The following is a 25,485-nucleotide window of genomic DNA, read 5'->3' as shown; positions in this document are numbered from 1 at the left end:
GCTTTTGGTGTTTTAGACATGAAGTCCTTGCCCATGCCTATGTCCTGAATGGTATTGCCTAGGTTTTCTTCTAGGGTTTTTATGGTTTTAGGTCTAACATGTAAGTCTTTAATCCCTCTTGAATTAATTTTTGTATAAGGTTTAAGGAAGGGATCCAGTTTCAGCTTTCTACATATGGCTAGCCAGTTTTCCCAGCTCCATTTATTAAATAGGGAGTCCTTTCCCCATTGCTTGTTTTTGTCAGGTTTGTCAAAGATCAGATAGTTGTAGATATGCGGCATCATTTCTGAGGACTCTGTTCTGTTCCATTGATCTATGTCTCTGTTTTGGTACCAGTACCATGCTGTTTTGGTTGGTAACTGTAGCCTTGTAGTATAGTTTGAAGTCAGGTAGCGTGATGCCTCCAGCTTTGTTCTTTTGGCTTAGGATTGACTTGGCGATGCAGGCTCTTTTTTGGTTCCCTATGAACTTTAAAGTAGTTTTTTCCAATTCTGTGAAGAAAGTCATTGGTAGCTTGATGGGGATGGCATTGAATCTGTAAATTACCTTGGGCAGTATGGCCATTTTCACAATATTGATTCTTCCAACCCATGAGCATGGAATGTTCTTCCATTTGTTTGTATCCTCTTTGATTTCATTGAGCAGTGGTTTGTAGTTCTCCTTGAAGAGGTCCTTCACATCCCTTGTAAGTTGGATTCCTAGGTATTTTATTCTCTTTGAAGCAATTGTGAATGGGAGTTCACTCATGATTTGGCTCTCTGTTTGTCTGTGATTGGTGTACAAGAGTGCTTGTGATTTTTGTACATTGATTTTGTATCCTGAGACTTTGCTGAAGTTGCTAATCAGCTTAAGGAGATTTTGGGCTGAGACAATGGGGTTTTCTAGATATACAATCATGTCATCTGCAAACAGGGACAATTTGACTTCCTCTTTTCCTAATTGAATACCCTTTATTTCCTTCTCCTGTCTGATTGCCCTGGCCAGAACTTCCAGCACTATGTTGAATAGGAGTGGTGAGAGAGGGCATCCCTGCTTTGTGCCAGTTTTCAAAGGGAATGCTTCCAGTTTTTGCCCATTCAGTGTGGTATTGGTTGTGGGTTTGTCATAGATAGCTCTTATTATTTTGAGATACATCCCATCAATACCTAATTTATTGAGAGTTTTTAGCATGAAGGGTTGTTGAATTTTGTCAAAGGCCTTTTCTGCATCTATGGAGATAATCATGTGGTTTTTGTCTTTGGTTCTGTTTATATGCTGGATTACATTTATCGATTTGCATATGTTGAACCAGCCTTGCATCCCAGGGATGAAGCCCACTTGATCGTGGTGGATAAGCTTTTTGATGTGCTGCTGGATTCGGTTTGCCAGTATTTTACTGAGGATTTTTGCATCAATGTTCATCAAGGATATTGGTCTGAAATTCTCTTTTTTGGTTATGTCTCTGCCAGGCTTTGGTATCAGGATGATGCTGGCCTCATAAAATGTGTTAGGGAGGATTCCCTCTTTTTCTATTGATTGGAATAGTTTCAGAAGGAATGGTACCAGTTCCTCCTTGTACCTCTGGTAGAATTTGGCTGTTAATCCATCAGGTCCTGGACTCTTTTTGGTTGGTAAGCTATTGATTATTGCCACAATTTCAGAACCTGTTATTGGTCTATTCAGAGATTCAACTTCTTCCTGGTTTAGTCTTGGGAGGGTGTATTTGTCGAGGAATTTATCCATTTCTTCTAGATTTTCTAGTTTATTTGCGTAGAGGTGTTTGTAGTATTCTCTGATGGTAGATTGTATTTCTGTGGGATCGGTGGTGATATCCCCTTTTTCATTTTTTATTGCATCTATTTGATTCTTCTCTCTTTTCTTCTTTATTAGTCTTGCTAGCGGTCTATCAATTTTGTTGATCTTTTCAAAATACCAGATCCTAGATTCATTAATTTTTTGAAGGGTTTTTTCTGTGTCTATTTCCTTCAGTTCTGCTCTGATTTTAGTTATTTCTAGCCTTCTGCTAGCTTTTGAATGTGTTTGCTCTTGCTTTTCTAGTTCTTTTAATTGTGATGTTAGGGTGTCAATTTTGGATCTTTCCTGCTTTCTCTTGTGGGCATTTAGTGCTATAAATTTCCCTCTACACACTGCTTTGAATGTGTCCCAGAGATTCTGGTATGTTGTGTCTTTGTTCTCGTTGGTTTCAAAGAACATCTTTATTTCTGCCTTCATTTCATTATGTACCCAGTAGTCATTCAGGAGCAGGTTTTTCAGTTTCCATGTAATTGAGCAGTTTTGACTGAGTTTCTTAATCCTGAGTTCTAGTTTGATTGCACTGTGGTCTGAGAGACAGTTTGTTATAATTTCTGTTCTTTTACATTTGCTGAGGAGAGCTTTACTTCCAAATATGTGGTCAATTTTGGAATAGGTGTGGTGTGGTGCTGAAAAAAATGTATATGCTGTTGATTTGGGGTGGAGAGTTCTGTAGATGTCTATTAGGTCTACTTTGTGCAGAGCTGAGTTCAATTCCTGGATATCCTTGTTAACTTTCTGTGTCGTTGATCTGTCTAATGTTGACAGTGGGGTGTTAAAATCTCCTATTATTATTGTGTGGGAGTTTAAGTCCCTTTGTAGGTCACTCAGGACTTGCTTTATGAATCTGGGTGCTCCTGTGTTGGGTGCATATATATTTAGGATAGTTAGCTCTTCTTGTTGAATTGATCCCTTTACCATTATGTAATGGCCTTCTTTGTCTCTTTTGATCTTTGTTGGTTTAAAATCTATTTTATCAGAGACTAGGATTGCAACCCCTGCCTTTTTCTTGTTTTCCATTTGCTTGGTAGATCTTCCTCCATCCCTTTAGTTTGAGTCTATGTGTGTCTCTGCACTTGAGATGGGTTTCCTGAATACAGCACACTGATGGGTCTTGACTCTTTATCCAATTTGCCAGTCTGTGTCTTTTAATTGGAGCATTTAGCCCATTTACATTTAAAGTTAATATTGTTATGTGTGAATTTGATCCTGTCATTGTGATGTTAGTTGGTTATTTTGCTCATTAGTTGATGCAGTTTCTTCCTAGCCTCGATGGTCTTTACAATTTGGCATGTTTTTGTAGTGGCTGGTACCAGTTGTTCCTTTCCATGTTTAGTGCTTCCTTCAGGAGCTCTTTTAGGGCAGGCCTGGTGGTGACAAAATCACTCAGCATTTGCTTGTCTGTAAAGTATTTTATTTCTCCTTCACTTATGAAGTTTAGTTTGGCTGGATATGAAATTCTGGGTTGAAAATTCTTTTCTTTAAGAATGTTGAATATCGGCCCCCACTCTCTTCTGGCTTGTAGAGTTTCTGCCGAGAGATCAGCTGTTAGTCTGATGGGCTTCCCTTTGTGGGTAACCCGACCTTTCTCTCTGGCTGCCCTTAACATTTTTTCCTTCATTTCAACTTTGGTGAATCTGACAATTATGTGTTTTGGAGTTGCTCTTCTCGAGGAGTATCTTTGTGGTGTTCTCCGTATTTCCTGAATCTGAATGTTGGCCTGCCTTGCTAGATTGGGGAAGTTCTCCTGGATAATATCTTGCAGAGTGTTTTCCAACTTGGTTCCATTCTCCCCGTCATTTTCAGGTACACCAATCAGACGTAGGTTTGGTCTTTTCACATAGTCCCAAATTTCTTGGAGGCTTTGTTCGTTTCTTTTTATTCTTTTTTCTCTAGACTTCCCTTCTTGCTTCATTTCATTCATTTCATCTTCCATCAGCGATACCCTTTCTTCCAGTTGATTGCATCGGCCCCCAAGGCTTCTGCAATCTTCGCATAGTTCTTGAAACTTGGCTTTCAGCTCCATTAGCTCCTTTAAGCCCTTCTCTTCGTTGGTTATTCTAGTTATCCATTCGTCTAATTTTTTTTCAAAGTTTTTAACTTCTTTGCTATTGTTTTGAATATCCTCCCGTAGCTCGGAGTAGTTTGATCGTCTGAAGCCTTATTCTCTTAACTCGTCAAAGTCATTCTCCATCCAGCTTTGTTCTGTTGCTGGTGAGGAACTGCATTCCTTTGGAGGAGGAGAGGTGCTCTGCTTTTTAGAGTTTCCAGTTTTTCTGCTCTGTTTTTTCCCCATCTTTGTGGTTTTATCTACTTTTGGTCTTTGATGATGGTGATGTACAGATGGGTTTTTGATGTGGATATGCTTTCTGTTTGTTAGTCTTCCTTCTACCAGACAGGACCCTCAGCTGCAGTTCTGTTGGAGTTTGCTAGAGGTCCACTCCAGACCCTGTTTGGCTGGGTGTCAGCAGCGGTGCCTGCAGAACAGTGGATTTTCGTGAGACCACAAATTCAGCTGTCTGATAGTTCCTCTGGAAGTTTTGTCTCAGAGGAGTACCTGGCCGAGTGAGGTGTCAGTCTGTCCCTACTTGGGAGTGCCTCGCAGTTAGGCTGCTCGGGGATCAGGGACCCACTTTAGGAGGCAGTCTGTCTGTTCTCAGATCTCCAGCTGCATGCTGGGAGAACAGACAGGGACATTTAAGTCTGCAGAGGTTCCTGCTGACTTTTTGTTTGTCTGTGCCCTGCCCCCAGAGGTGGAGCCTACAGAGGCAGGGAGGCCTCCTTGAGCTGTGATGGGCTCCACCCAATTCAAGCTTCCTGGCTGCTTTGTTTACCTACGCAAGCCTGGGCAATGGCCGGCACCCCTCCCCCAGCCTCGCTGCCGCCTTGCAGTTTGATCTCAGACTGCTGTGCTAGCAATCAGTGGCGCGACTCCGTGGGCATAGGACCCTCCGAGCCAGGTGCAGGACACAATCTCCTGGTGTGCCGTTTTCCAAGCCCATTGGAAAAGCGCAGTATTAGGGTGGGAGTGACCCGATTTTCCAGGTGCCGTCTGTTACCCCTTTCTTTGACTAGGAAAGGGAACTCACTGACCCCTTGTGCTTCCCGAGTGAGGCAATGCCTCTCCCTGCTTTGGCTCGCGCACAGTGAGCTTCACCGACTGTCCTGCACCCACTGTTTGGCACTCCCTAGTGAGATGAACCCGGTACCTCAAACGGAAATGCAGAAATCACCCATCTTCTGTGTCGCTCATGCTGGGAGCTGTAGACCGGAGCTGATCCTATTCTGCCATCTTGGCTCCACCCCTTCCCCTCATTTCTTTTCTCCACTTGACAAAGGCTTCTGGGGAAACAGTTGTATGATTTGTCTGGAAAGGGAAGGACTAGAAGGCTCTATATTGCAGGCAGCAAATTAATCACTGTAGAAGAACTTTGTCCACATAATACAGACACAGAGATTCTGAGTGATAGTTGCCTCAGACAGGAATGCCATGAAAGAGAATAGGATATAGGGTTTGGAAAAGAGGAGCTCTAAGTGAAATCAAATGGGGAGGTATCCACTTTTTTGCCTTAGCCTCATCTTGGTACAGTTATATAATTGCTCTATTATTTCTGGTATTACCCCAAAACGTATGGCATACCTCACAAACATGGATATAAACCATTATAAAAACTCTAGGATATTTAAAATGAAACCGCAAATAAATGGACACAATTTTAAAACTTTTGAGATTTTAAGTGCTGGTGAGCATGAGGAACAAGGAGAATGAATATATTTTTATATTATTGAGGGGAATGTAAATTGATACATTACTTTAGAGAATATTTAGAAATATTTGGTAAAATTGAATACTCATAGAGCCTTCAACCCATCTATGTCACTGCTAAGTTTATACCCTAAAGTAGAAGCTGACAAACTTTTTCTGTGAAAGATCAAATAATAAATATTTTCAGTTTTGTGGGCTGTACATTCTCTGTCACAACTGCTCAACTCTGCCACTGTACTATGAAAGTAGCCATCAGCAATATGACCACCGCTATGTTCTAATAAAACTTTATTTACAAAAACTGATGGTGGGCCGTATTTAGGCTACAGGCATTGTTCGTTTACCCCGCTCTAAAAAAAATACTAAATCATCTACGTAAATAGAAATATATAAGAATGTTCATAACAACATTGCTGGTAATAGAAAAAACTAGAAACAACCTAGGTATCCACTAGAAGAATGCATAAATGAGTTGTTATGTATATGTGCAATGCAATGCTATAGCAGAATAAATGAGTAAACAGAAGCCCTCTATATCACTATAAATAAATGTGACAAACACAGTGTTAAGTAAAAAAAGCCAGAACGATGCATACAGTATGATACAATTTATTTAAAGTTTTAGAATATATGAAACAATTATATATATTGTCTTCAGGGATATTCATATGTGGTAAAAGTATAAAGACATCTGTGGGAAAGACAAACACTAAATTCAGTATAGTGTTAACCTATGGGAGAGAGTAAGTATAGTGCTCTCAGGGAAGTCAGTTGCACTTTGAAGGTTTTATTTCTTAAGCTCATGAAGGATACATAAGTGGTGAGTAAAGCAGTACTCATACCATTTCCTAGACCTTTTTGTATGTCTCAGATGTTTTATGATTTAAAAGTCCCTAGGGTGATGATGAGCTTTTTTTCATATGTTTTTTGGCCACATAAATGTCTTCTTCTGAGAAGTGTCTGTTCATATCCTTTGCCCACTTTTTGATGAGGTTGTCTGGTTTTTTTTTTTTCTTGTAAATTTGTTTAAGTCCCTGTAGATGCTGGGTGTTAGACATTTGTCAGATAAGTAGCTTACAAAACTTTTTTCCCATTCTGTGGGTTGCCTGTTCGCTCTGATGATAGTTTCTTTTGCTGTGCAGAAACTCTTTAGTTTGATTAAATCCAATTTGTCAATTTTGGCTTTTGTTGCCATTGCTTTTGGTGTTTTAGTCATGAAGGCTTTGCCCATGCCTGTGTCCTGAATGGTATTGCCTAGGTTTTCTCCCAGGGTTTTTAAGGTTTTGGGTTTCACATTTAAGTCTTTAATCCATTTTGAGTTAATTTTTGTATAAGGTTTAAGGAAGGGGTCCAGTTTCAGTTTTCTGTATATGGCTAGCTAGTTTTCCCAGCACCATTTATTAAATAGAGAATCCTTTCCCCATTGCTTGTTTTTGTCAGATTTGTTGAAGATCAGATGGTTGTAGGTGTGTGGTGTTATTTCTCAGGTCTCCGTTCGGTTCCATTGGTCTATGTATCTGTCACTGATCATTAGAGAAATGCGAATCAAAACCACAATGAGACACCACCTCCTGCCAGTTAGAATGGTGATTATTAAAAAGTCAGGAAACAACAGATGCTGGCAAGGCTGTGGACAAATAGGAGCTCTTTTACACTGTTGGTGGGAGTGTAAATTAGTTCAACCATTGTGGAAGACAGTGTGGCAATTCCTCAAGAATGTAGAACCAGAAATAACCATTTGACCCAGCAATCCCATTACTGGGTACACACCCAAACGATTATAAATCATTCTACCATAAAGACACGTGCACATGTATGTTTATTTCAGCACTATTTACAATAGCAAAGACTGGGAACCAACCCAAATGCCCATCAATGATAGACTGGATTAAGAAAATGTGGCACATATACACCATGGAATACTATGATGCCCTAAAAAAGAATGAGTTCATGTCCTTTGCAGGGACATGAGTGAAGCTGGAACCCATCATTATCAGCAAACTAACACAGAAACAGAAAACAAAACACCACATGTTCTCACTCATAAGTAGGAGCTGAACAATGAGAAGACATGGACACAGGGAGGGGAACATCACACACCAGGGCAACCTAGATGACAGGTTGATGGGTGCAGCAAAGCACCATGGCACATGTATACCTATCTAACAAACCTGCATGTTCTACACATGTATCTCAGAACTTAAAGTAATATATTTTTAAAATGCATAAACATCATTGAACAACAAACAAATAAAATACATAAAATCATTTGATGAGATTTCATTATGTATAAGGAAAGGAATTTTCCAAATAAAGTTTTGTTGTTTAAAAAAAAGTCCCTAGGGCTTTTAATTTTGAATGTCTTTGCCTGTGCACTGGACTGCAGTTTTTGACCCATTGTTGATGCAAGCTGCAATCACCTCTACTCTTTGTCTTATTCAATGGTGTGGCCCACATGTTCCATGTTTTCAGCCCATTTTATAGCATACTTAACATGAGAGCATTTGTGCTGGGCAGTAAATGTGCTTTAATTGCCTTGGTTGGCCAGCAGGATTATTATTTGTGATTGGAATAGATTGCTATGGGAAATTGCTGGTTGAGGAAAGAAAGAAAGGGTTTCCAGAATTTCATTTTGTTTTTTCCTTTATTTGTCTTTAGTTACTTTACTATGACTTCAGTATTCTTGCTTAGGTTCCATGGTTTCATTGTTTTTCCTTGTGTTTTCTCTTTGTACATCCTAGGAAGAGATTAATCAGCAATATTGTTCTTTGTTATTTATCTTAGCTGGATGAGTTTTGGTCACCAAGTCTTCAAGTTAGGTGACTTTGTTGTTCTCTAGAGAGGATGAGAGAAAATTGGAAATGCCTTATACATGGGGAATTGATTAAGTTCATATTTTTCCCACACTGGAAAGACTCATAGTCATGATATGAGTCAGACACAGCTGGGAACATTTCGTCTACTTACAGTGAGCTGTTCTACGCTTGAGAAAGGTGACAGACTGATAGGGCAGGAGAGAGAAGTGTTGGATTTGTTCTGGTGTTTAGAAATTTTTTCCATAAAGGCATGTCTTGAACAGCCAACTCACTTTTGCATGGCCGTTAGGCACAGTTGTCAGGGAGGGGCTCTTGTTTTTGTCTCTACTGGGTACATAAGACAAATGATTTTTGAACTCAATAGAATTGAAATATTCAGGATAGATTCTAGCCTGTAGATAGTTGATATAGAACCAAATACTGCCAAAGTGTTTCTCTCATATGTGTGGCATAGGCCAGAGTTGAGTTACAATGAAGATATGAGGCATATAGTTTGCATGGTTGTTTTTCTAAAATAGTGGGAATTCATTTCAGTGAGACTTGGCTAGCATTTATCCAGCACACTGCAGTCTATTTTCTCCACAGCTGTTCGCTGCCATACATTTCTGATCCAAAATACAAAGCTGTCCAAAAATGTGGAACACGTTGACCTGATCTTTCCACCAGGGAAATAGCATTACAGGAAAGATGAAATTACTAGAATGAGGCTTTTGTGGGAAATTAAATATGTCTGGATTTATCAGGAAGATTAGTTTCCTACCTCTTTCAACAGCAATTTCTTTTTATTATTCAAAAATTGGGACTAACAAATGGATTTTCTAACAAATATAATATAGATATTCAAATAATTTAATATGGTTCTTGGAAACTGACGTGGCAGCCATGATTGGATTAGAATTTATGAGAAATGTGAGTGAGGTTTACAGGTATGGAATATAGCGTGTGAACTTGCTAACTGGTAGTAAATGGGGCAGAGAAGTCTAGGAGTCTCAGTAACTGAGAGGAAGACATTTGTAAGATCAAGGAGGAATATGTTTAATTACTTTCTAATGTACAAGATAACTAAAATATGCTATCAAATATTGCTTGCGAAGATGTCGTACTTTATGTATAACAAGAATTTAAAATCACTGCATTCATGTGCTATTCTGAAGAGCACTCACCTCTTAGGTGAAGAGTATAGTATTAATTAATAGGGTAATGTTTATAGGTATTCGAACCTCTATAGATACAACGTGGATGATTTCTCTCTGTAATTTAGTTTTTGTATCTGTAAAGAACAGATTACATTACCTCATAGGTTTGTTGTGACAATTTAATAAAATTTAAGGCAGTTAGTATTAGCATAATTCCTTGCACTTCCAATAAGCTCTCAAAAAATGGTTTCTATTATAATTGCATAATAAAATTTATATGTAAATGTAAAAACATAAACTCTTTTTCAAAGTCAATAAATATCCTCCCTCCTTATATAATGCAATTGAATATTACCCATTACTTACTATGTCACATTTCTTATTAATAGTACTAAGATAGATAGTTTAGTTCAGTTCTTAATTGAAAGAACATTGAATCTGAATTAATAAAATCTGAATCAAAAAGGTTTTTTCTCTAGCAAGTTTAGTATGTAGGATCTCCTAAGACAATGTTTCACTTAAGAAAGCATTTTTAAGTAGCTACTGTGTACAGACAACTATGAGATATTGTGGAGGAGTGGATACAAAAATAGGGACTTCTATAGTTATACATTATTTCTTTGAATTTATACCTTTTAAAATGTCAAAGTTATTTTTGTTAAGAACGTGAAAATTATAAACTGTGATTCAGAATCTTACAAATAGCCATTGTCCTAGGAGAGTTAAAACTCATTAACTAAATTATGCTGTAGAAAAACATTGGAATAGTTGTGAGGAGACTAGTATATTCTTATTTTTGTTATTTATAAGAATTATTACATTTTCTTGGTTGGTTGGTTTTGGTTTCCCAATTGGTTGACTACAAAACTGGAAGAAGCAGAGATAATTTTGGAGGAAGATGTGGCTGCTCTTGTAACAGTAACATTAGAGACCTCATCTTCTCCTAGCAGGGTTCCTGATTGGCCTAATTCTGCCCAAATTAGAAGGCTGAGGTAGCGGTGGGCCTGGGGCCAAAAGGAATTTATTTTTGTTGGGAAAGAAGAGTAAAGAGGAAATTCAATGCCCTCTACGCAGGTGTCAGCCTCTTAAGAAGAGGCCCTGACAGAGGCTGTACTGAGGGACATCCCTAGGCTTTCTTTACATGTGACTTTACTAGAAAGAATAAGAATAGGAGGGGAGGAAATGACCAATCCCATGTGACAAATGAGAAGGAGTTTTCAGGGGATTATCTTTTACTGTGGCCTGAGAAACAAATGCATCATATATAAAATGAAAAACTTTGTATTTTCTGGTTTTGTTATTCAGATCAAACAATATTTAACGTGAAAGGCTTTAAAATGAAAATCTTCATACACGTATAGATTAACATTGTGAGGAACTTCATTGTAGGGCCCACACTTAACTCCAAACATTTGCCATTTGTGATGTTGGCAGTACTTTGTTAAGGTTCATTTGAGGATCTTGTTTTTTGGGAGCAGCTGGTGGCATAAATTCTATGCCCATTTTTTTTAGAAAGAAACTAAAGCAAAAATAAAATTGAATTAACTTGACAAAATCTCACCAATGGATGATTAGCAGAATTGGCAACTCCACATTATTAGATTATCCTGCTCACTAGCTGGTTCAAATTTATTTTCTTGTGTGTGTGTGTGTGTGTGTGTGTGTGTGTGATCAAAACCTCTTTGGAGAGTCTCCTCTTTTCCACTCTTAGTCCATTTGTCTCAGGTAGGGCTCACATGCTCCTTAGCTCCGGGAATGGCAATGTGTCCTGGGTCTGCTTACTGTGTATACAACTTGTCCTTGGTTACAGTGATTGGTTAGGGTTGGGCACAAGATCCAAGGTGAGCCAATCTACAGTGAATGTAAGAAACTTGCTGATGCTGTCTAAATGAGCTTGCTAAATTAGTGATCACCTTTTCCTCTTTTTTTGCAAAGGTTCTGATTGAGAATGAAGCAGATACTGAGGAAAACAGGGCTGTGAAGGGCTGTGAAATAGAGACAGACATAGTGTCCTAATGATATCATGTAAGACCCTGGATCCAACTATCCTGACGCCAGCTTCAGTTCTTACATTCCTAGTTGTCTGTGTCAACAGTTTCATTTTTGTGGTTAATTTATTTTGAGATTACAGTATGTCACTTTCAACAAAACAAGCCCTTGTTTCTTTCTGACTTTCCTCTTTTCTTCTGTTTCTTCTTTCCTTTTTTCATTTTTCTTCTTTTTCCTTTTTATCCTTTCTTCTCTTCCTTTCTCCTGTTACTTTAAAAGTTCTACCGGGGCCTGTTGTGGGGTGGGGGGAGTGGGGAGGGCTAGCATTAGGAGATATACCTAATGTTAAATGACGAGTTAGTGGGTGCAGCACACCAACATGGCACATGTATACATATGTAACAAACCTGCGTGTTGTGCACATGTACCCTAAAACTTAAAGTATAATAAAAGTTCTTAGTAAGAAACTATAGCAAATAGGATCAACTCATATGAAGCCTTGAAAACTAGGATAAAAGCATTAGACTTTATCATTTATACCCTAATTTTTAAAATTTTGGAAATAGCATGATAAGAGTTAGGATGATAACAAATGTGTAATAAAATTTAAAGAATAAAGCGAGTGCGTGAAGAGGGGTTAGGGTGTTGTCCAAACCTTCAAGGAAGAATTGTTACCTTAGAATGTGAATCTATTAGAAGTAGAGATGCAGGGACAGGTGCAAATAATAATAGTCTTTAAGAGAAGAGTAGGTAGAAATTGTTAACTAATCAAATATGAGGGATAAAGGAGAAGTGAAGATGATTCTGAGGTTTTAAGTACATACGACTAAAACACAGATGGAACAAAAATTTATTATCAATAGAGAAATGAGGACGGGGATGAACTAACTGAAGTCTGCAGGGGACTGTAGGTTAGGTTAAGTTGTGTTCTTGCTGAGTCTTAGTAGGGGCTCAAAGAAGCAGGTTTGGAACTCAGACATCATTGCTGAAAATATCATTCTGGACGTCATCCTAATCAAAGTGATCTTTGATACTGTGGGCCACAATTGAGTTAAGAGAAGCAATCAAGTTAAGAACAGATATTCAAGAATTTAGCTGTGGGAAATAAATACAACTGGAAAGAGAAGAAGGCTGGTTGTCACGGCCCATGCCTGTAATCCCAGCACTTTGGGAGCTCAAGGCTGTGGATTGCTTGAGCTCAGGAGTTCAAGACCACCTTGGGCAACAGGGAAGACCTCATCTCTACAAAAAATACAAAAATTATTCAGGCATGGTGGTACATGCCTATGGTCCCAGCTACCTGGGAGTCGGAGGTGGAGGGATTTCCTGAGCCCAGGAGGTTGAGGCTGCAGTAAGCCAAGATTGCACCTCTGCACTCTAACTTGGGTGACAGAGCAAGACTTTTCCTCAAAAAAGAAAAAAATGGAGGAAGAACAAAGAGGAATGAGAAAATAGGTACAGGAGAGAGGTGTCAAAGTTCAAAAAGTAGGAAGAAACCTAACAATTGTACTGATAAATCAAGGAAGATTTAAATTTCACAACAAAAATTGGTGGTCTGAAATGTTACAGCAATAAAAGAGAATGTCATGTAGGCATCCCTCATCCAATATACTAAGAAGACTTTTGGAAATTTTCATAAATAAAACTTCACTGATATCTCATCAAAACAAATTCTAGGTGGGCTAGAATGAAACATAAACAAATTAAACTAGGGGACAAACTTGAATATTCATCGGCTCTCTCAATAGAAGAAACATTTCTAAGCTTCGAAGTGATAGAAAACCTCATAAAAGGAAAGCTCATTAGAGTTGATCACATAAAAATCACAATTTTCTTGAATGCAAAAAGCGTAAGTTGCTGAACAGAGTATATGCAGCAAAATATGACCAGGAGTTTGTCAGTTTTATAAAGAGCTAATGGGAAAAATCCAAAGAAACAATTCACAAAACAGAAAATTAAGTATGGCTTATTTACTTGTTTCCTCTACTATATCCTCCAGTTAGATTCTAAGCTCCATGAGGGCAGAGCCTATGCTTTTGCTGTTTACTACTGCAAATCCAGCGTTTAACCCGTTGAGGTAGGGGTATTTCCTCAGACAGAAATGTAAAAAGAGGCATAGCTTCAGCATGAAAATGAATTCAGATTTGTCTCCACTGGCTTCGCAGTGCAGTGGGACATCGAAGTTGAGATTTCAGTGCCCATCTATAATACAAAGTTCTGGAGCTCAGGATAGAAGTTCAAGCTAGAGATATAGGTTTAAGAGTAATCATTTGGTTTGTAATTGATGACATGGGCTCTTCATCACCCAGGTAAATGTGTATAGAATGAGAAAGGGCTGGGGAAGGAATGCCAAGGAAGCCCAGCATTTAAGAGCAAGACAGAGAAGGCAAGGAAAATCAAGGCAGTAAGTTCCCATAAGAGTTCAGGCAAGAAGATATAGAGGGAGTTCAGTATATTTCACAAAAGGCAGCATAACCAGCACCTGATGAATGCTCAAAAATGTTAGCTATTATTAATATGGAAGTGACTAATAGCAGGCAGCTTTATTCATATAATATTGAACTAGCCAGAGGACACAGTGGAGATGCAAAAGAAGAGCCGGTTGTCAGCTGCCTAGAAAGCTGAAAATGGAAAAGAGGAAAGAGGACTACAGGAGACAGCAGTGATGAGATGGGAGCCACATATGTATAGGAGATCAAAGGGGAGGAAGGGGAGAGGATAGTACTTTTAACCCCATTTATTGAGTGCTGCCTAGTGCCAGGTACTGTTCTTAGCGCTTTAACTGATTCAGTTTCAAAACAGCCTTACAATATAATTACTAGACTCAGTCACATTTTACAGTCAAGGAAACTGAGAAATGGACAGTTCCAGTAACTTGCCCAGTGTTGACTGCTACTATGAGATGAACACAGGATTTGACCTCAGGCATTCTGACTCTTGAGTCCATGTTCTTAATCTCTTTTATGTACAGCCTCTTAATTATATGGGTAATGATAGTAAAATATTTTGACCAAATCTTGAGTATAAAAGTCTATTTTCAAGGCTTTTTTAGTACCATTATCTGATGCTGCTTTTTTTAAACTAGTGCTTTAGAAGTCTTTAAACAAGAATATCAACTTCTATATCATTTCAGATTTCTTTGCAATTATTTTGTACCCTGTCCCTGATTTTCAGTCTTGAGTCACACTTGCTGCTATTTGATAGCACAAACTGCTTTGCAATGAATAAAAGACACCTGCAATGTTGCAGATGTAGTTGGTATGATGCAGGCAAGACACCAGGAAGAGCAAAAGTGCCTATTTTAGGGACTGTTTTTAAGCTGCACCAGGGAACCAAAGCAATGACTGCATCACATGTGACTATGACTTTCACTTTTCAGATGGAAAGGCGACTCTCATGAGATTTTTTTAAGTGAGAAAATTCAGAATGTGAATCATTTTTATTTTAGTGTTATTTGGTGTCATTCTAAATAAAAATATTAAAAGATATAAACATTTTATGGTAAGCATCAGGATTGAAATTTTATTAACAAAAGCAATTAAATCCTGGCAAACAATGTTTGCTAAGATGGTTACCATAAGAAAATATCTTTTGTGAAGCTAAGTTAATATAACTATTTTTATGGTAATAAAATGATGTCTCATGGAATTGATCTTTGAGACAAGTACTCTTACCACAAAAGCAAAACAAAACAAAAATTAGTTTTGCTATCCTACAAAATGTTATACTGAATTTACCAAAAATCTAATTCAAAGTCCACACACGGTGTTAAAAATGCAGGCTAAGAATTAGTGAGTATATTATTGTGTTGATATAACAGGTAGACATGTGTAGGAGGGAAGACATAGTTGTAAATAAGCTAGAATCTATTTAGAGGATAACAGAATGTAGATTTACATTCCTTTGGTGGGATTCTGTTAGGTCAGCCTCTAAATTGGTTTTAAAACAGATATGGCATGCTCTGGTCCAGAATCATTGAAGCTTTTAGTATCAGTCCCATTCCTAGATGTCCTGTCTCAAATGCTAATATTAATAATAGGCTTGCATTCATCAAATGTAAAAGTGTTACGAGCAGAACTATGTCATCCCCAAAATTTATATGTTAAAATCCTAACCCCCTAATACTTCAGAATGTGACTGTATTTGGAGACAGGCTGTTTACAAAGTGTGTGCAGTTTACTGCACACTGTTTACAGTGCGCGGAGGAGTACACAAACAGGTACAGAGGAAAGACCATGTGAAGATGTGGAGAAGACAGCCATCTACAAGCCAATGGGAGAGGCCTCAGAAGAAATCAATCCTGCTGACACCTTGATCTTGGAATTGTAGCCTCCAAAACTATAAGAAATAAATTTCTGTTGTGTAAGCCACTCAGTCTGTGGTACTTTGTAATGGCAGCTTGAGCAAACTAATACAAAAAGGTGTGATGTTGGGCATTCACCCGGGTGTTATACTCTAGATTATAACAAGATAATTAAATAACCAGAAAAATGACTGATTAATAACTTCCCACATGATCTTCATCAATTTCTTCCTTTGCAATTGAATGCCTATTTACAATTCCTTTGTGAAAGAAAAGTTTGATGTCCATTTATTTCTTGGTAACCCAGAGATTTCTGGGATCCTATAGTTATTCTATGGTTTCTCCCAGCAACAACATTCTTAAAGCAAGAATCAGGGTTTGCTCCATACCCCAAAAAGGAAATGTGTTTTATAAAACATAAATGTACTTTGTGGATTTTATTGAAGAGTTATTGAAGAAATTGTATGACATATACATACCCAGAAATCTCGACCTTGCCCTATGTGCCTCTCCCTTTGGCTGATTTTTAATCTGTATCCTTTCACTGTACTATAACCAAAAGTATAATAGTTTTGTTGTGTCCTCTGAGTCCTTCTAATGAATTTTGGGGCATGAGTGTGATCTCAGGGACCCTCAAACTTGCAGTGAGTACCAGAAGTGAGAGTGGCCTTGGGCAACTCCAAACTTGCATTAGGTTTCAGAAGTGAGGGTGGACCTGGGTACTCCTAGTGTTCGCACGAGGTCAGCTGCCTTTCTTCTCTGTCTTCAGAGTCAGGGCCCATCCCTATAAGTGTGACTCCCCTCCCCTAGGACAGAGTAGTTGGGTGATGAGCGGTGTGTGGTAGAGAAAGGCATGCCTGCTCTAGCTCTTCTCTCCAAAGTTTTTGCCAGTTGGAAGGGATGGAAGATACGTGTCTACTGAATTCTCTTTCTGTGGACCTGGAACATGGGAGACAGACACTTTGATCTCCTTGCCAATACGACTTCATGTCTGCTGTAGTTTGGGGTAGCAGAGAGAAGGCAACAACTTCCTGGTTGTCTTCTGAACTGCACTTCGATAATCAGTAGGCAGAAAAGAGAGGGAACAGTATTTCAAGAACTGTTTTTGTTTTATTTTATATTTTATCCCTATCCTTAAACTATATTTTGTTTTTGGTATTTCAGAGTCTTCTTTCCGGTAAGGTATATTAGGCATCTTTATTTATCACAAAAGGCTATCACAGTGTTTCCCTTTATATAAGGAGTAAATTTACCTCGAAGGAGTAGTTTTGTTTTGACAACTTACTGTGCTATTCTTGTAGAGTGGCTAGGAATGGTCATTTTTCTTTGAATGCAGTAATTCAGATTTGGATGTACAGTTGATTCTTCTTCTTCACTGTAAATCTGTAAAGTTTCCACAAACACCAAGTTAATTGAACATTGAATGATTACTCCCAGAGGAAATAGAGAGTCAGATTCCTATTAGCCTCTGATAACAGTATTTTTGTCAACTGATCAAAACATAACCTTGTCTTAATTGTGTTTCTTTTTAAGGACACCTTATTTAATATGTATCATTGATTCATTATCTTTGGACTCATGGCCAACAGCATGAATGAAGCTTATCCATTTTCTCCATAAGGCACATTGCAGCCCTCTTGTGCTCAGGAACACTAGATAGAGTTTCTGTATTACACTTGTGGACCATTTTAAACAGCAAAATCACCAATAAAAAGCACAAAAATTCAGATAACGTGGTACTAAATAGATCATGAAAAGGACACTTGTTTACAGTAAGAGAGCTGAAACAAAGAGGTACAATATTGCCTTGTTTGACCTCAGCTGCGAACTTGCACATGAGGCAACTCGAATTTTTTTGGCCACACTGCGCTAATGACCACTAATGATCACAGACGTGCTGCAAATATTGATTTCAGGGTTACAAATAAATTTTAGTGAGTAGGCAACTTCAAAAATATGGAATCCACAAATAATGAGGATTTCCCAGACTGTAATGTCTGGGAAAAAATGCGGATTGCTCTAAAATATCTTTAAAAGGGAAATTGATGCTTTGATTATGATGTCCTGGCTCTGCCAGAAATGATAGCTCTGTGTATTCTTCTTACTCCATCATTCCAGAGGAGACAGGATCAGAATCTGTGCCCCTTGAGTCTACTTTGTGCATCAGATGTTTGCTATGAGAAGCAATGAGTTTGTAAAGGAATGTGGTTTACTTGCTAGGAGGTGTTCCATGCTGGAAGATGTGAGGATCCATGGACCGTTTGCCAGGAATAAAAGTAGTCATAGGGAGAGGGTAGAAAAGGAGGGAAGACCAAGAGCAAGGGGGAGGGTAGTTTCTAGGCATAATTAACAACAACAAAAAGTCTATCTGTGAGTCTATCCTAGATAATGAGTAAGATACTAAGTAAGATCAGAGTCTCTCCAGTAATCGACGGACTGATCCAGGTTGCTTTTCCAGCTATTAAAAGCCATAATGGCAGGGTTACATTCTTTTCATCCAGTAAGAAAACTACTTTATGCTTGTTATAAAGATGTCATTATCTATCTTAATTGCTTGTCAAAAGGTTTTGAGAGTATTGTTAGAGTTCATGGGTGATCTCTGAGCTGATGACTGCAGTATACTAAGCTGTTGATCAAGAACAATAATGGTAGCTAGTATTCACCAGCTACCATTACCAACTTTTTATGCCCTAAGTTCTGTTCCCAGCACTTTACGCATATGAAGCCATTTAAACTTTACAATAGGCCTTTGAGGTTGGAAATAATATCCCCAATATGTGGCATAGGTTCGGTAACTTGTTCTAGAGGTCACACATACAGTAAGTGACCGCTTTGAAATGCAAACTAGGCCATGTCATCTGCCTACAGAGTCCATATTCTGATACCATTAGCCATTACACCATACTGGTTTTTCTCAAGGAGATAATGAATCTTGAAATTTTAGTTTAAGTTTCACTTGCCTGGATGCAAAGATTGGTTTTAAATTGAGGAGCATACTCTTATTATGAAATAAAATAAAAATAGGATGCAATTATTGACAATAACTTCTCATACTATAAATCTGGGTGGTTTTGGCTTATAAAATGTTTATCTAAATCGTGTTCAGTAATTTGGTGATCCATCTGATGACTTTATTAAAGTGATAGGATAACTGGGAAAGGAAAGTAAGAATCAGCCTTTATATAACAGAAACAAACTGAGTGAGGGAATGGAGCTCCCCGAGAGGAGTGCAGCAGGGGGCAGAAGTCCAGTGTCCTGGGTGAGCATGGCCAGGAAGAGTGTGTTACTACGAGAACTCATATACCAAAACCAGAGTCACTGGTAGTCCTAGAAGGACTGGATGGACACAGGGCCAGAGGAAACCCTGAGGGAAAGCTGAGCCAGAATGGAGTCAAGGCAGAGAGGCAGACAGTGAGGTTAGATTACAAGAGCAAGACAGGGCAGCCAGAAATGGGTGCAAACGTCAGCACAAGGAGAATTTGTAGAGGACTAAGAAGTCAAGAGCAGGCATAAGTTGGAGGTCAGCTTTGGCCAACCTAACTTTGAATCAGGTGACCAGGTAAATTGGAGTCATGGACTGTTGGGTCCAGTACCCTGTGAGATTATGTGGGTGACAGGCTGCTGCCCACTCAGATGATGAGTTACCTGGTGGGACAGGAAGGGGGAAAGATCTGGTACAAGGATGAGAAGTAGAGAAGCCTGGAAAAGTACCCTTTAAAGGAGTTCAAAGGAGTTGGGGACTTGGGGCAGATTCTTCCTTTGAGGAAAATAGATGGGTCCTTTCTACCTGAAGTTTCTATTTTATAATTGATATGGTTGTTTTATACTTTAACCAGGATTGTGTCTCTTCGAACTTTGTTGCACTATCAGAAGGGAGGATGTTAATGCTCCTTTTCTCTGTATGCAGTTAGATAGCTTCAAGTTTCCGGGAAGAGGGGAGGTAAGTGTTGAGAGCTGTATTTAGAAAGTTAGTATTTGAAAAATACAACAAGCATAATCTTTACCTCATACTTGGAAAGAGACCATTAAAAAGCATTCAAAAGGTTTGAACAATTCAAGTTTGATTTGCCCATTTAGTGAATCATGCTTGAACACTATGTGCAGGATTCTGCTAATCTTGGAAGTTATTCCAGTGAGAAAGATAGATATGACCCCTGGACTCTAGGGGGTTACACTTATCTGCTACACTTTCTAAGTAAAGTCCAGTTTTTGCTTTTGGCATCATTTAAAACTGAAAACCTCAGAATGTACTGAAGTTTAACTCTTAAGCTCTTCTCTGATTATGTTGTGAATTACTTATTAGGTAAGATCCCTCTCCTCTGAAAGTGAAAGGTGCTGTTCTCCTGAAGGGAGTGGCCAACGTATTGTCAATTGTAAAGAAATTAATCCCAGGGCAGGAAATGAAGTCAGGGAGATAGATGCTGGACCATAGTGAAGGAGAAAGACATCTCTGGGGGCCTTAGGAGAGCCCACTGTCCAAGGGCACAGAGTCAAAAACACTTTCATGAGTGAGAATAATTTGGTTCCTGCCCATGAAAATAGCATCTTGTGTTAGAGAAACACCTAGATGGCCTAGAGCTGCCCACTCAGAAAGCAGGCATTATTAGTAGAGTTCTAACTCATTTTCTTTGCTGTGTTACAATTACTTTTCTGCGCACCTTTAGTAAAAAGAAATTGTCAAGTTTCCACTTGGTTTCTGTTCTCTGTAGGGAATCAAGGAGATTGTAGTTGTGCATTTGGGACAACTGTGTGGGTGTGGCGACAGCCTCTGTACAGGGTTGAATACTGTTCCACTAAAATACATGTTCTCGGAATCTCAGAATGTGAATTTATCTGGATATAGGGTTGTTGCAGTTGTAAATATTTAAGATGAGGTCATACTGGGATAGGATGGGCCCTGTATTAGTCCATTCTTACACTACTATTAAGAAACTACCTGAGACTGGGTAATTTATAAACAAAAGAGGTTTAATTGACTCATAATTCCACATGGCTGGATAGGTCTCAGGAAACTGACGATTATGGTGGAAGGTGAAGGGGAAGCAAGGCACGTCTTACATAGCAGCAGGAAAGACAGAGTGTGTGAAGGAGGAACTGTCACACACTTATAAAACCATCAGATCTTGTGAGAACTCACTATCGTGAGAACAGCATGGGGGAAACTGCCCCCATAATCCAGCCACCTCCCACCAGGTCTCTCCCTCAACACAAAATTATGGGAATTACCATTCCAGAAGAGATTTGGGTGGCAACACAGAGCTGAACCATATCATGCCCTTAATCTGATATGATTGATGTCTTTATAAAGAGAGGAAAAAACCACACAGAAACAAAGACACAGGGGAGAACACCATGGGAAGACAAAGGCAGAGATTAGAGTGATTCATCTACAAGCCATGGGGCACCGAGGATCCCAGCAACCACAAGAAGCCAGGAAGAGACAAGGAAGCATTCCCTCCTAGAGCCTTCAGAGAGAGCATGGCCCTGTTAACACCTCAATTTTGGATTTCTGGCCTCTAAAACTATGGGAGAATAAATGTCTATTGTTTAAAGCCACTCGGCTTGTAATCCTTTGTCATGGCAGCCCTAGCAAACTAGTACAGCCTCCTATCCAGGTGTGGTACTAAAGCCTGGGGCTTACCATTAAAATGATAGAAAGGGGATGGTACTCCTTTATTCTAAGATGTGCATTTTACATTTCTGAAAGAGGAGTGGACGTTACAATTTTACTCTATATTTTAATGTGATTGTTGCAGGGCTAATCTTATGCCAAACCAGTTATGCCCTTATTTTTCTCTATATTCAAACTTAATTTTTATTTTATTCGTATTGGAAAAGCGGAAACTTGATCAAGCTGCCTTTATCTCTGCCTTCTCCCTGGAGTTACAGCTAAATTTCAAAGTAGCTGTGTAGTAAGTGCCACAGTATAGAAGGGAGTAAGACTTCATTTGTTCTGTGTTCTGTAGCATGTCTCCCTGCAGGGGTACATCTTCCCCTCTAGTCCTCAGTCCTTGGTCTCTGTTGTTCAAAGCTTAGATTTCCTGTTTCTTTGTGCCTGGCCCTTCAGGTCCACTGGTCCTCTCTGCTAAGTCCAAGCCATGCTGGGATAAGTTGATCTCTGGGATATTGTGTAAGGTCCTATCTGCCTACATTCAGTAAACAGCCGCTCTCTGTGCTCATGAATTGGCTGCAATAGTTCATTTATCTGCTTTCCATTGTCACCTCCCTCCCATGTGATCATGAGCACAGCTTGGCTGCTCTGAGTGCAGTGTATCAAAGGAGACAGTGGGGAAATATTGGAGGGAAATTATCAGTTTTCAAAAGTACTGTATATCTACATTTCTTATCTAGAAAAATAATTACTGAAATCTTTTAATCCTACAAAAGTACTATTTCTTTCCCTGGTGGCCCTTCCACACCCCTTCTAACCACTTGCCCCACCCACCCTACTATGTTTCGTGTCTGGATCCAGCATGTGTTCTTCCATGACAGTAACTCCCACAGGCAAAGCAGCATCTGGCTCTGTGGGCTCTCCAAATTTGTGTAGGTAAGTCTGGCTGGAATTATTGCCTCCCTCACCTGGAGGTTGCTGCCTGTTCTCCCAGGAGATTCTCCATCTTTCCAGGACAGGCTTGTTGTCACCAGGCTGCTCAGCCACCTGTGCTAGCAGAGCTTCCCACTGGGATTATCCTGTGTTGGGCGTCAGATAATGGGTATTGAGCAACTCCTTGCTTAAGACAGCAAGTAATGTAGGCTGGTTCCCCACATGGAACTGCAGCCATACATTCCTCCTGAGAGTCAAGGAGAATTCTCTGAGCAGCTCATGTTTAACTCCAGGGAGAAAACAGACTAAGGGAGCCTAGTCTATTTTTCTTTTCGGGTCTTATGTGGCTTCACTCAGTGCACCTGTAACTGAGTATCCCTATTTTTCTAAAAGAAAGAAAATGAGTTATTTTAATTACTATTTTTTCATCTTCTTTTCTCTTTCCTCCTCTTCCCCTATTTTCCATTTCCTACTTAGCTCTTTAGAAATGCAATTATAACCTTTACCTTCCCTTCTTCAGCAGACACTCCCTATATGGTAAGCTTATCTAACTATATGCTTACTTAGAAGCGCCAGAGCCAGAACTCTCTCCTAACAGGAGCTTGCCCCAAGAGACAACAGTCAATTTATAACCCAATGTATGCCCGCAATGGAACTCTCTCACCTGGAGAATATCTTGAGACAACATTCACCTTACAACCTAGCTCTGCCCATGATGGTGCCAGCTCAACCACCTGGTAGATAAGGCACCAAAGCAAGCCACATAGACACTGCACCCGCTCGTTCCCTCCTCTGCATACTATTTGTGCAAAGTCCCCCTTTAAAAGCCTCTGCTTTCTGTCCCCAAAAGGAAAATGGTACCTTTAAAGGAAGGAGGCTGTACTTGTTCCCCTAAACTAAGCTTTGGAATAAAGTCACCTTCTTTATACCAAACCTCGTTCTTTTTAGCTGAATTCTGCAAGTGGTGAGCCACTGAACCTGCATTTTGGTTACAGACCCTTTCTGGTTTCCGCGATTATCTAAGTCCTCCCTAGCTTCTGGGTTAGTGGCTGTGGGCTCTCTTTATAAGTGCAGTCTACAGTATAAACTTTCCCTCAAGCAGAGCAAAAAGAATTCTTCAGGTATTCTTTTGTTCATAGAAATTCTGGGACTCAGTGATACCCTTCTCAGACTTGCTGATGAATTGGATATGGGAAATTGGGAAAGCTATAGACAAGAAATCCCTCATATCAGAGAAAAACTGGAATTTGAAAGCTTGGGGAGTGATGGGTCTGAGCGAGAAGAAATGTAGTCATTCTGTCCTTGGCTTGGATGGCAATACTTATTCTGTCTCTCCATAAAGGGGTATGGGCAATGAGCCAAGAAGCCAAAAAGGAGTCCAAACAGATTTACCTGCCATTAGGGCCAAGGTGCAATTGTTATAGCATTAGAATCCCATCTTCTAAAAGTTGACCACTGAAAAATTATTCCATAATTCCATTTATTTTCTTTTGGAGATCCCTTTTAAGATAACGAATACCTAAATGACAAGCATGTCTCCTTCCTACTAAGGATACTGACTAAGGAAAAGAATTTGTATCCTCATTTGAACCAGAGTTATAAAAGCAGCCTCCTTTCCCGGGTGGCAGACAAAGTGAAAACGGCAGGAATCAAAGATAGAGAACCAAAGGCATGGAGAGAGAAATTGGGGTTCTTTATATATCCAATTGCATACATTTGTTTCCATAGATCACATTTCTGCTGAAGTCTTAAAGGGTAGTTTAACGTGGTTTGATTTTAAGAGTCAAAAAAATTCTTTCAAAGTTATAATGCTAAGGAGGAGTTAGAGGCAATTATTACCTCCTCAACTCCATCTCTGAAGTATCTTTTTATTCTGGGCATGTGAAACTTGGCCCAGCTCCAGGACAGAACCATTTCCTTTATGGGACCTTGCCTGGTTAGGGTAAGTCCTAATCAACTGCTGTGAGTGATCTTCCTACTCACTGTAGGAGTGTGGGGCTTCACTCACTTGACTTTGGGGCTTAAGATGATAGAATCCAGGGATTCTGTTGCCAAGGCACTACCAGTCAAGAGGGCTTTGGCTTCCTCGGCAGTATGAATCATAGGCGAATTACGTGACCTTTTGGTTGACAGAGGCGTGCTAATTCAGGGTCTTATATACCAGATACCAATATTTCAGAAATATCTGTAAGTTATTTATACCAAATGTTTCATATGAAACATTTTCCTGCAGTAATAAAATAAACATTTTAAAAGGAGGGGGCAAAATGTTGTTGTTTAATAGGAAACAAGAAACTAATCTGTATGTCTGGAGTTTTGGAGACAAGTCTTGATCTTTTTGAATAAATGTACAGGAGTCCTACTTGCTACTAACTGCACATTGATAATTCTTGTACTATTTCTGACTCCAGATCTAAGTCTAAACTTAGATGCTGCGGATTACTCAGATAATGAATGTGACTGTATAACTGTGGGATGGCTATGTTATTTTGAGTATAGTATTTTGGATTATTTTGATCATTCATGTTAATACATTCCATTCAGTGTATATTGTGATGAGCTCTTTCTCATCCACACCCATGTTTCCATGTGTTTGGTACAACATTTATGCCCCAAGAAATGCTCATAGGTATTTTTATTGGAGGAAAGGAGCATGGAGGGGACCATCTATAGTTACCCCGCCTTTGAGAAATTCTAAGTTACACAAAAATTAAACAGATTTTTTCTTTTTCTTTTCTTTTTTTTTTTTTTTTTGCAAAATGTCTCCATGGCCTTTAATATGCTGTATGTGTATTTTAAAACTCAAAGTCTCCCCCACTCTTTTTGTAGAATATCAGTATCATTCAGGATACTTTCTCTGTAAGAAAGTTTGGGAAACACTATTCTAAGGATACAATGAGATGCAATTGGTTTAATCATAACCAGAGTGATTTCAGCCTCTCACCAGATGGTTGTGAAAGTAATGCCCTGGAACAACTGTTACCTCCTTTTTCGGAAGGCCTAATGAGAAAGACATCTATTTATCTCAAAGAGCATTACGCAGTCTTTCAAAAAAAGAGAGAATGAACCAGAAGACCCATGGAGGAACCTGTAATTCTCTGGTTTTAGGATGCAATCTTTTAGAACATTTTATCAATTAT

The 25,485-nt window shown here is 39.1% G+C and overlaps 1 long non-coding RNA gene across 1 annotated transcript in view; it reads right to left on the bottom strand.

Moving 5' to 3' along the window:
* The window catches only part of LOC105739439, a 106,331-nt gene that overhangs the window by 61,534 nt on the left and 19,312 nt on the right, over positions 1 to 25,485 (bottom strand). The window contains exon 2 of the long non-coding RNA XR_001115356.2: positions 17,087 to 17,184. This is a non-coding gene — a long non-coding RNA (uncharacterized LOC105739439). The remainder of the gene's footprint in view (positions 1 to 17,086; positions 17,185 to 25,485) is intronic.

This window comes from Nomascus leucogenys, chromosome 2, assembly GCF_006542625.1.
Source record: "Nomascus leucogenys isolate Asia chromosome 2, Asia_NLE_v1, whole genome shotgun sequence".
In the NCBI taxonomy this organism is placed as follows: domain Eukaryota; kingdom Metazoa; phylum Chordata; class Mammalia; order Primates; family Hylobatidae; genus Nomascus; species Nomascus leucogenys.
The sequence above is the reverse complement of the archived record's forward strand: the minus strand, read 5'-3'. Positions and strand labels throughout refer to the sequence as shown.